Raw genomic sequence first — 12340 nt, forward strand, 5'->3', positions numbered from 1 at the left:
GATGTGTCTTTCCCTTTTTGTCGAAATGCATTAGCTCCTAGCTATTTCTCACCGTATTTTAAAGGGTTTTCTGACATTTATTTTTTATTTTTAAAAGTATTAGTATGCTAAATTTAACCAATCATAACGCAACCCTATGGCCATGAGTAACTGAAAAAAGTTCTATATAATATAGCTTACACTATCAACTGCCCAATGCCCCTCTGCATAATAGCGACATTCACTATAAACCCTTTACGACTTTCTCACAATTCAAAATACAGTTGTTGTTGTTGTTGTTATTATCAAATTAACATAACCGAAAAGAAGCAACCCAACTTTCTCCTTCTCTGAGAGACGATCCCATTTGGCAGGAACAATTCGAGCAGCGGAGGCCAGCAAGTCAGTTCTCAGGGCAGAATTTATAGCACAATGAAGAAAAAAGTGACTTATATCTTCAATACTCTGTCCACACAAGCAGACAGGAGAAAATTTTACCGCAATTCTATATGAGTAATAGTTCAAGGCACAAGCGTCCAAACGCATACATGTATGAATGGCAGCTCCCTCTTTAATGTTCCTATACTGTCGCGTGACCTAAGGATAGTTTGAGACGTTTTGTACGAGCTGGAAAGATAGTGAAATTCAGAGCAGACCTTAAGGAAAGTTGAGTTCGCTCGCAAACTATTGTAGGCGATAGATCTACTTGGTAGGAAGGAGTGAGATTATGAACAATCTTATAATAAAGTAATGATTTGTGAGTCAAACGCCTAACCCTATTGTGCTTTTCATAGCATCTGTTACAATTTTATTAGATTCATATTGGACAAATTCGATAAGGTCGCTCTAAAGTCCTGGCCACAGTATCGAACAAAGTTGGAGGCAACGCTCCAACTTTATTCTATCCGACATTGTTCGACTGAATGAACGAAATGATATATGAAATGAATCATAGACATGTACTAAAATGCGGATATGAAATCAAGTAACGCTATGATCCTCGCAGTTATGGGCGCAATTTCAGCAATTGCGAAGAGAAGCCTGAAAAATTCAGGACTTCAACGGGGTTTGAACCCGTGACCTCGCGATACCGGTGCGACGCTATCGCGACTGTTTGGCCGCCCATGTTGGAAGATGTTCTTCCAACATTTTTTGTCTGATCAAGGGTTGGATTGAGTTTGCTTTGATCAACATTACGCCCAACAATTCTGCTCGACGCAACAATAGGACCGTTTATACGAGAGAAAATAAGCCGCGGCTTACATAAGACGCGATCACCCCGTATAAATGGTACAAAATCTGCGTTCACGGCTGTCTCAAGCCGTGGCTTATCCTGGGCCGGACGCCGACTTGAAAAATGGAATGTTTAACAGATTATTATTTCTCGTTGCCAAGGAATGTACATCAGATCTCTTTCTAAATTTATTACATAGGTACGGCAGAGCTAAGCTTTTGACGCATTTAAAGGCCATAACTGGTGCCGAGCCGGTGCCTTGGCTGGCACGCTCAATTTTGGGATGCTCAGAGTTCTTTATTTTTTGCTTATTATTGACTCAGATGTTCCGCATAAGGAGAATTATTCTTCGTTTAAGAGAACCACGAGCCGTATCGAAATCTCAAATGGCTTTGAACAAAGTCGCAGGGTTGATTTACTGGACTTTTTACGAGGCTGGGAAGGAATTCCAGTCAAGCTAACAAGAAGATTCTGGCGAACGAACAGAGCTGTTTGCAAGACGTCTAGGCGGGGCTCCACATGCCTTGCTATTCCTGGACACGACCCTCCTCTCGACATTACTATTTTCCACGATATCCCTAAAAATCCCGGTCCTACATTTCCTCAAGATTGGAACTTTTCTGCCATTCGCAACAACGAGCCAGGCTCCAATTTGCATATTAGCAGTGAAGGACGCGCTCCAATGATCACATACTCCCGTGAGCATTTGTTACATTTACGATCTTCAACCAATGCTCCTGTGTGTACCATGATTCAGGATTTGAGGGACTGTAACATCTTAAGAAAGGAAAGACCTAGAGCTGGGAGGCTGGTTCGTTTTAGGAAATTCAATAGGCATAAACGGCGAAATCTTCTAACTCTAACATCATCAACAGAGAATCCCACTTCTCTTGTGAACTACACTGTTTGTAAGCGTCCTGAAATTGCCATCTCTTTCAAGAGGTGTCAAGAACAAAGGAGACTAATGTTGCGCATGCGCCTCGTCACCCCAAAAATCCCTTGAATTTCAGTCAAATTCATTCGAAACGCGGGAACATGAGAAATGGCGGATGTAGTGCTGGCATCGTTAATATTCATCGCATGTTTCCAAAAGGACGGCACACAATGAATACAAAGATGATGAATCATTTGAAAGACTTGGGCAATACCTTATCTTTATGACTGATACTGGTTCAATACAACGGGAAATACGGCGACGGATCACAAATGAAGCGAAGATGGCAAGTCAAAAGTGTGGCGATGAATTGCAGAACTTGCAAAGAGCACAGGGTAGTTTTGCCTTCCTGGCGTTGTTTTTCCTGATTTAAGAGACTTCAACTCAGAATGGAGTGCTGTTTGATAATAAAGTAAATTGAATGTGAGTGTACATTCAAAAATATGGGTAAACTGGCGTTTGAAGCGAGGACAACGATAAATCAGCTAACAAGATGGAGTCGAAAAATGGCAGCCCACTGGTGAAGAACATCTCAATTCGCTATAAAGCTTCCCAACCTTGAAATTTTGAACCACATTGTCGAAGTAGAGTCGGGAATTGTTCTGGAGAAGAAATAGAGCTGATTTTGAATCTTGAAGCGAACAGATTAAGCCTAGACGCAAGGCTTTACTTTACGAGTGCTCCAGATTATTTACATTTCCTTGGCAAAAAATACTTTAATTCCCTTTTTCGAGACTTTTGTCATAGGCCGTGATACGGGAATTCCCGCTTGCTGCAGTAAGCCCAACAACCAAAGAAAAGAATTGTGTAAAGAAATTGTCATTAAAAGTGGCAAGGCTCAACACAGCAGGTTTCGTGTGATACAGTGTTGTCTACAAAATGGCTCCAAATCTTGTTATGATATCATCTCACTCTGCCCCATTGTGTCTTTGACTTGGCAAACTTTAACGTCTGAAAATTAAACCACTGAAAAAGCATTAAATTTGAAGCTTTTTTCAATTTGTATATTGTCATATTGCCCTAAGCTGCGAAAGTTTCAAGTTGATAAAAGGGCGTGCACAAATAATTCTAACTCGGAGAACGAAACTCAAGTCGGCAGCTCATGCATTCTCGTGGCCAAATCTTAGAAAATAATTCGTGATACGGGAATCGCCTTTAACAGCCGACACAAAATCAGAAGAATAATTTGAGTTGAACATTTATAATTTAAAAGTGGCAAGGCGCGCGCAAGCGACCAGCAAAGTGAGCCTATTGTCCTGTTGAAATCTGTCACTTCGAGCTAGTTGTTTGTTCGAAGAACAGTCATAGGACGTCCCCTTAATGCTATCCAGTCATTGTGGATACATCAAATACTAATTTGCACAAAAATGTGGAGATTGACACTGATTCGTAGTTAAATTATTTATTATTTACTTAATATTTACAATGCACCTACACGTTTTCTTGATACAAAATTTACTCATCTCAAGCAAAGTATTATTTACATTTGTATAAAACTGCTTCAGGAGAGGGAAAAAAACGAAATTATTACACTATACCACCAATAGAAATAAATGGTATATAGTTAACTATACTAAAAAGGAGATTGACACAACCAGGTAAAATATTTGTGAATGTAATCCATAATGTGAATACATTCAAGTTAACAACAATCTCAGAGAGAGAATAATATTATACTCTTAACTTTAAATAGTACTCAATCTACACAACAGGATATCCCATTCAGTTGCAATATTTAGGCTTATAATACTGGAGTACATACCAGCAAATAAGGAAATCAGTACTGAGCAAAATAGTGTTCAAAAATTGCTTTTTTAAAATAGGATTTTAGATGTGCTGTTTCGATTATAAAGAGGAAGTCATTTTATAAAGAGGAAGTATTTTCCAATAATAGATAGGCAGAATTTTCTTACATTGGAATTTGCCTATAGCATGAAGAAATAAATTCTGCAAAGCTGCATCCTGAGTTGAATGATTATGTTGCTCCGAAACCAGTAATATGGAAAAAATACATGGCTTATCGCCACAAAGACGATCATGCACAAATAAATGCGTACATTTTAGCAATATCGTGACATTCCAATAGACCTAAGGAAACGTAATGTGGGATGGGGGAACATCATTAATGATTCTAATAACTTTATTTTTGAATTTTATAAGCTGTAACAATGGGTTTTCATAATCACTACCCCACAACATAGAGCCATATAGTAAATATGGCTAAATAAGCGAATAATAGACATTAATTAGACAATGTTTACTGACAATGCTTAACCTTAATTATGACATTAATTTTACTAACTTTGTTACAAATATAATGAATATGATCATGCCAGGAAAGGTAATGGCCAATATAGATACCATACCCAAGTATCTTAAGATTGAAACTGGTTCAAGGCATTGACCAGCTAAGTTTACTGAAGGAAGTAAGTTGAAATTTACTTTCTGATGAGGATTGAAGATAAGATATTTAGTTGTCTTTAAATTTAAAGTTAATAAACACTTGGTAGTCAGAGCTATTGTGAATTAGAAGTTCATCTATAGATAGGGAAGATATCTGATGACAAGCATTGATGTGCCAAACACAGGAACAAAAGAACCTTTTGTTTCAACAGCCAGCGAGCCTCTGGTTGGCACATTAAAAAAAGTAGGAACCAAATAGCAGCATTTGCACGTGAATAGGAAAAGTAATGGAAATGCCTAATTGAAGTCATCATTGAGAGGTTCAAAATTATTGTTTTTAAATCAACAAGAAGTGCAAGCTTACTACATTTTTCTCCAGCCATGAGCACAAAAATACATAATTTTTCCTGAAAAACCAGCGAATTTAAAAGGCTGAGAATAATAGGAAAACAATAGCTTGCACATTCATCAACTACCTACAAGTTACTACAGTGCCCTCATTATCTACCCTCCGATTTCAATCCGTGGCGATTTAGCAAATCCTCCACACACGTTGCTAATTGTAACTAGTAGGAACTGGTGAAGAAGACGTAAACAACGCTGGTATTTCGTAAAATGTTTCTGTGGACAAGAAGGAAAATAAAATACACTAATTTTTTAAAGGACATTAATAGGGTGCGATAGCTTATGGCTTGAGATTATAAACAAAAAAAAGGAATAGCGAATTCATCTTACCTTAGCAGACTTGACAGCAAGGCCTCAAGCAACCACCTCAATCGATCTATCACAACATTCAACAACATTTAACTCGGAAAAATCAATTGTGCATGAAGCCACGGGCGAAAAATCGATCACGCGAAAGTGAAAGACTTGAAAGGAATCAGCTTCTACCACTGAACTACCGCTATTCCGACAGAAAAAAAGTTGTACAGGTCGCTGCTGCTATAAAAATCCCCAGAGCAAGTAATCGAACAAGACATCTTTGGCCGCCATTTTGTTTGTTATTTCGCGCGCGCGCGCGTGAAAAAACCCGGGTACAAGCAAAACAATCAACCAATCAGACAAAAGTCTCCTTTGTTGGTGTCAAGGCGGTGTTAACTGGAAAAATTTAGCGTGTGTTAATAAAGGATCATCTTCTACGGGATTATTTCCGGTTCCTAAGAGCCTATTCCTTAACACCTGTAGTCTCGATAAGATCAAGAATAGAGTACGGGCATCTGTAGCTCTGGCGGCAGATTTTCGATCGTGGGATATCGATGTTGGCGTTATTTCAGAGACGCATCTTTGCAGACAGAAACCTGACAGTATTGTTGCTATTGAAGGGTATACGGTATATCGAAGAGATAGAGATTGGGCCGGAACTGATAAGCGAAAGAAAGGTGGAGTTGCAGTTTATGTGCGGGAAAACTTAAAGGTTTTGAATGTTAATCGCGAACGCTCCTTCGAGATGCTGAGTGTGGAATTACTACTTCCGTCAGGACATCATATGCTGATCACTGGATTGTACCATCCTCCAAGTTTTCCGTATGATGAAGGCGATCTTATTGATACCATCATCGATCGTTGTGATACATTCTTAGACATGCGTCCAAGTGGGGTAGTACTCTGTGGAGGTGATCTGAACCGATTAGATCTGGACTGTCTTTCCACTTCATCTGGCCTTGTGCCCATGGTGAATTTCGCCACTAGAGGGACTTCCATCTTGGATAACTGCCTCACAAACCACCCTGAGCTGTTCAACGACCCTTTACGCTTTCAAGCGCTGATAAAGACTGACCACTGGGGCGTGATACTTCCTCCGGGGAACAAAATTAAACCAATTCGATCTAAATGCTGTTTTAGGGATTTTAGAGAGCATCACAAGATAAAATTTACTTCAGAGTTAGAAGATTTTGTTTGGACACCTGTGATTAATGCTCCGGATGTTTAAATAGAAACTAGCATACTAAATAAGGAACTGCACAAACTTATGGATAAGTGTTTCCCTGTGAGGAGAGTTGTGATGTCTTCCAGTGACCCTCCGTGGATTACTCCACTAGTTAAATATTTGTTAAGGAAGAAGGAAAGAGCTGCTGATAAGGGCCACGTTCGCAAAGTGGAGGACTTGTCATCGAAGGTCTACAAGTTGATTGGTGAAAATCGAAAAAACTGGGGTAGGAATGGAGCACAGGGGAGTTTGCACTGGTGGAGTAGAGTGGATAAAATCCCCTTAAGGAAAGAGAAACCTCAGCCATATTTAGAAAAGGAATTTCTTGCCGGTCTCAATGATTATTTTGGGGATTTGTGCAATGATGAGAACTACGTTAAACCAGTGCCTCTCAGGGTAAACCCCGAGACACACCCACCCCCAGAGCTCCAGGAATTTGATGTGATGGTGGCATTATCCAAGATTAAAAAAACCGCTACTGGCCCCGATGGGTTGCCGTTTTGGGTTTGGAGGGACAATTGTACAAGTCTCGCTCATGTGGTGACTGCTTTGTGGAACAAGTCTCTGTCCTCTTACACATGGCCGACAGCTTGGAAAGAAGCTAACATCAATCCCCTCCCAAAGGTAGACACTCCTGTTCAATATTCGGATTTTCGCGGAATTAACGTGACTCCAGTTATAGCACGCTGTTTTGAAAGAACTGTATACCATCATTACAGTAAGAAATGAAGTGAAGAAATGAAGAAAATCTGACTGTCACACAATATATATGCGTATAGGGAGGGCTACAGCTGTACAGACGCCTTGATTCAAATACAGTATAATTACTTAAGGGCACTTGATGATAAGGATTGTAACTATGTTAGGCTTTTTGCAATAGATTTCTCGAAAGCCTTTGATAATGTAAAACACTCGTTAGTTGGGGAAAAACTAAAGGCTCTTCATCTCAATCCTTATCTGGTTAACTGGTACTTAAGCTTTCTAATAGATAGGAAACAAAGACTGATATTCAAGGGTGTTATCTACAAATGGCATAATGTGAACAAAGGAACAACCCAGGGTAGTGTCAGTGGCCCCTATCTTTTAAATTTGTTTGTTAACGATTTGGCCATTAGGGATAATGACCTTACCAGCATAGTTAAATATGCTGACGACACCACCTTGCTAGTCAAAGTATGTAAAAATGAAATAGATCTTTCTCAAGAGGTTGTCAATCAGTTTTTCAGTTGGACCCAAGATAATGCCATGGCATGAATTTGTAAAAAATGCAATGAACTAATACTTTGTAAGAAGGTTGCTCATGATATAGACTCTGTGGACAATATAATGCAAGTTTCTTGTTTAAAAGTGTTAGGGGTTACTTTACAAAGTAATCATAGATTTAACGAGCATATTAAGGTTAAGCTACAGGAGGCCAACAAGTGTCTTTATGTGATAAGATGTTTACGTAAAGAGGGATACCAACAACCAGACGTAGATTACGTTTTTAGATCAATTGTTCTACCCAAACTAACGAAAGGTCTACCCGTATATGCCTCCTCAATACCTGAATTAACGACGGTTCAGAATTTTCTACAGCGCTGCTTTAAACGCAAATATGTTTCGTACCGAATTGACATATATGGCGTATTAGAAGAGATTGATCGCTCACTATTCAAGAAGATCTCCGGTATGCCCGGTCACCCTCTGTACCCTTCCGTCCCCAAAATGAAAGAAAGCTCAGCACGCCTCCGAGTTCCTAGTAGTCAACTCCCTAGGGTTAATACCCAGCGTTTTAAAAACAGTTTTTTTAACAGGCTTTTTTTAAAATATAGAGTAGCTATTTAATGTAATGTCGATAGCCTTGTAATTCTAATTAATTTTTTCGGCTATTTTTAATGTAACTGTTCTTGTTTTAGCATGTATGTTTGCTTAAAAAACAATAAAGACCTATTTATTTATTTTTATTTATTTATTTTCCTAAGGACAGATCTTGCAGTGAACATGCCTTTTTCTGCACGTTCTCTTAATGGTTTTTTTCTTGGGCGTCTGAATCGATCATTTCCGTCCTCCAGTTTAACCAGTTTAACCAGCACAAACGCTACGAGGGATTCTCGTTACAGTGTTAACGCCAACTTGAACTTGAATCAGTTTCGTCAAGCAATGTTGGATGGTGTTTAGGCACTACCTCAACATTTACATCCAACAATGTGGCATGTTGGATCCAACTTGGCTCGATAGTTTGGCCAGGGCTTAAGAATATAAACACCCGTGCCAAATTTTTGTCCCCATATTCCATAATGGCCTTGTGAGCGATTTGTATAATTTATGTAGCGCAAGCCGGGGTTGCTCGAGGCGTGGTTAGCGCTAATCAGCGTTAAATACCATGGAAACCTATAGGTTTTGATACCTCGTAACCAACGGTTAGCGCTAACCAGGTTTCGAGCAACCAGCCCCAGATCTCTGAACTCTGAAATTAATCCCTTAGAGTAAATTTAATCGCTTGCTGGCTATCTGGTAAACATTTGAGATACACATGTATGAGGTCGCCATGAGAGATTAGAAGCCAACATTATCCCTAGGTAGTTGCGACAAGCTACATCCTCTATGATAGTAGATCACAGCTGGCCACAGTACTTAGAATACCAGAATAACAAAATACCCAGGAGACTTAGTTATAATAAATCAATAAGGGACTCGCCCGAATTGTCAATGCGTGTTGCCTCAACCCGCTCTCGCCCTTGAATTTGCGATTATCCTGAATTGTTAATTTGCTTTGAATTCACTGTTAGGGAGCCAGTTAAGCAATGATAACGTCACAAATTTTCATGTTTAGTGGGCAAAAACATTAGCTTTGCACGCCCTGCACGTGCATTTTTTATTTTTGTTCATTTATTTGCCGTCGTCAGCAAAACAACAACGTGAAATAGCAAGATTTGAGGTTTTATGAAGAACGTCAGCACTTGAGGATAAATTTTCAGTTTCTCCCCTAAATTAAGTGCCGTTCTGACTTGTGTCATTTTCGAGGAACTACCACACCCTTGTCATATTAAAAAGGTTGAAATAGTCACGTAGGGATTAAAACTACGGAGATCTATATTTTGAGATGACGTTCTCATTGCCGTCGGCGTTGTCGTTGCTTAAGTTCCCCATTATCGTGAATTTGGAAGACTGAAAGCCTGATATGGATCATGAGAGATGGTCATATATTTTTTAAAAGACAACCCAAGTGTATGGCCATAGGACTCGAACCTAGGAATGCTCATTGTTAACCCGTCACCTAACCACTTGACCACCACACCGCTAGCTGTTCAGGGACAATATTTTAAACACTATTTGATAAAGCTGTAGTATCACTCGCCAACAAACAACATTAGGTCTGTTTTCAAACTTTATGAAAAAGCTAAACATTTTAAAATCAAAGCTTAGGTATAAATTATTAATCTAGTTTAGCCCTAATTACTCAGAACTTAAGGAACAACAACAGCGACGGCAACAAGAACGTCGCAAATTTTAAACAATTATTAGGTGCGGTTACATTAGACCTCTTGCCCATGGGGAACCTTGGGGTTACGGCTTGGGTTGGGTTTACCCTGGGTTATGATCGACTCCCCATTTGGTCACACACTTGTAAATTACCCAAGGGGAAGGTAAGCGTTGGCCTGTTTTGGTGGGAAACTTACCTTTAAGATAAGACAAGATGAGATTTATTAGTTTTTCCACTAAATGGTTTTTGCAAAACTAATTACAATACAAAATACATTAAAATTAAGGATCTAAAAAAAGAAAAATAAACATCGAAGATCTACATCTGAACGACAAATTTTTCTTTGGCTTATTTTCGGTAATTGTCACGATCGGCGCTTCTCTTAAACTGTCCACCTCAATTAAGTTCAGCGATTCATCGCTTCATTTTAAGAAGGCAACAAAGACGTCGACTTCAGTTACGCTTTCTCTAGTCCTTGCAACTCTCCAATTTATAATTTAGACGTCGACTTGCTGCTGGCCAGAAAAGGCGTGCTTGGGTATTTCCACGTCCGCAGTTGTTTACACAGTTCATCACAGCGTGTATTTTCCTCGCGTTCGGCAATCTTGTGATTGGTTGAGCCGCTTTGGGGTTTTGTTAACCATAAGACTTACATCTGGAACTGTCATGGGCAATACTTTTGTTCTTTTTGACGTATCCATGGAAATTTCCCACAGGAAATTTTCCTTTGAGCAGATCGGTTACACATAAAAAATTGCTTCCCCGTGGGAAAAAGCCACTTACCCAAGGGAAAAATGGCTAGTGTAACCGCAGCTATTGAATGAGGTTTTTGTGATATCCGGAATAATCAAGGTCGAGGTAAGTGTTATCAGCTGAAGCCGAAGGCTGTGGCTGATAACACTAACACCGAGACCTTGATTATTCCGGATATCACAAAAACCGAATCTAATAATTGTTTTATTATACATTGTTTTGAAGAAAATAACGACAAACGCATTATCGCAGCGATCACAGTGTTTTTCAAACACATTGATCTTGGAAATTATGCATTGCGTGGGCAACCTACAGATAATTCACTAATCTGTAGGTACAGATTAGTGAATAATCTGTAGGTTGCGCTGTTTCCCAGAATTAACTGTAGGCTTTTAGCCAATGAGAAGACAGATGGTGACTACAATGTATAATAATAATAATAGCCAGTAGACAAAAACAACAGCTTTGCACGCCCTGCACGTGCGTGTTTCGTTTTTGTCCATTTCTTTGCCGTCGTCTGCAAAACAACAACGTGAAATAGCCAAATTTGAGGTTTTATCAAGGAGGTCGGCACTTGAGGATAAATTTTCATTTTCTCCCCTAAATTAAGCGCCGTTCCGACCAGTGTCATTCTTGAGGATACCACACCCTTGTCCTATTAAAAAGGTTGAGATAGTCACGAAGTGATTACAATAACGCAAATTTATATTTTGAAATGATGTTTTCGTTGCTGTCGCCGTCGTCGTTGCTTAAGTTCTTATTGATTTCGCGGAAACTTGCGCGCCTTTTTTGGCGTAGGCACCATAATTTAGAAGTTTTTATGTATTTTTTTGAAAAACGCGCCAAAAAGGGCTTGCCGTCCCGTTTTTTTTCCCGCCATATGGGCCGGAAGTAGAATGTAATGCAGAATACTTGCAATAGCCCTTTTTCGGTATATTAAATTCGGTCCTAAACAAAAGGCATCATCTCCAGGCTCTGGGGAATAAACTCATTTGTATTTATTCCCCAGAGCCTCGAGGTAATGTCGTTTGTTTAGGACTGAATTTAAATATATCGAAATTGGGCTATTTTAATTTGTTTTGCGCATACAATTTTAATCAGCCAGTGAAAAAAAAAAACTTTTAGGTGCGACCAGATCCTTTCGTTTCGCCGACCGCGTGACCAAAAGAAACAGAGGGCTCTGGCGATGAGAATGGTATTGTAATCACTTGATGCGATTTGGTACATTCCATCCAGCGTTAAAATAGTGCATCAAAATGGCTTCCCTGACACGGGATGACAGCATCGCAGTGAGCATTGAAATCACCAAGAAGTACGAGGGCATTTTGGGGATTAGACAAAGCCCTATCAACGCTACATTGCAAATTCGTAAGAAAATTAATGTTCGCTTGAGTATTTACACAAGGTGGACCGTAACAGACATCACAAAAAAAGTAAGTGCATTAATCTTTATTTCTATCCATAACAGTTCAAGCCCATTGACTTCTAAACAAATGGGATGACACTGAGAAAGCAACACCTCCATACCGCCTCCCATCCCTTACGTATCCAAGCGCATAATAGGACAATAGCCTGGAATGTCAAAAGAATCGCTTGAAATTGAATAAATTAACCATGTCTCAGAGATACTAAAAGTATGAAGTT

The 12340-nt window shown here is 39.4% G+C and overlaps 1 protein-coding gene across 3 annotated transcripts in view; it reads right to left on the reverse strand.

The window, feature by feature from the left end:
- The window catches only part of LOC137973808 (uncharacterized), a 177602-nt gene that overhangs the window by 96888 nt on the left and 68374 nt on the right, over positions 1–12340 (reverse strand). The gene's annotated exons all lie outside the window — the stretch shown is intronic.

This window comes from Montipora foliosa, chromosome 10 (assembly GCF_036669935.1).
Source record: "Montipora foliosa isolate CH-2021 chromosome 10, ASM3666993v2, whole genome shotgun sequence".
NCBI lineage: Eukaryota > Metazoa > Cnidaria > Anthozoa > Scleractinia > Acroporidae > Montipora > Montipora foliosa.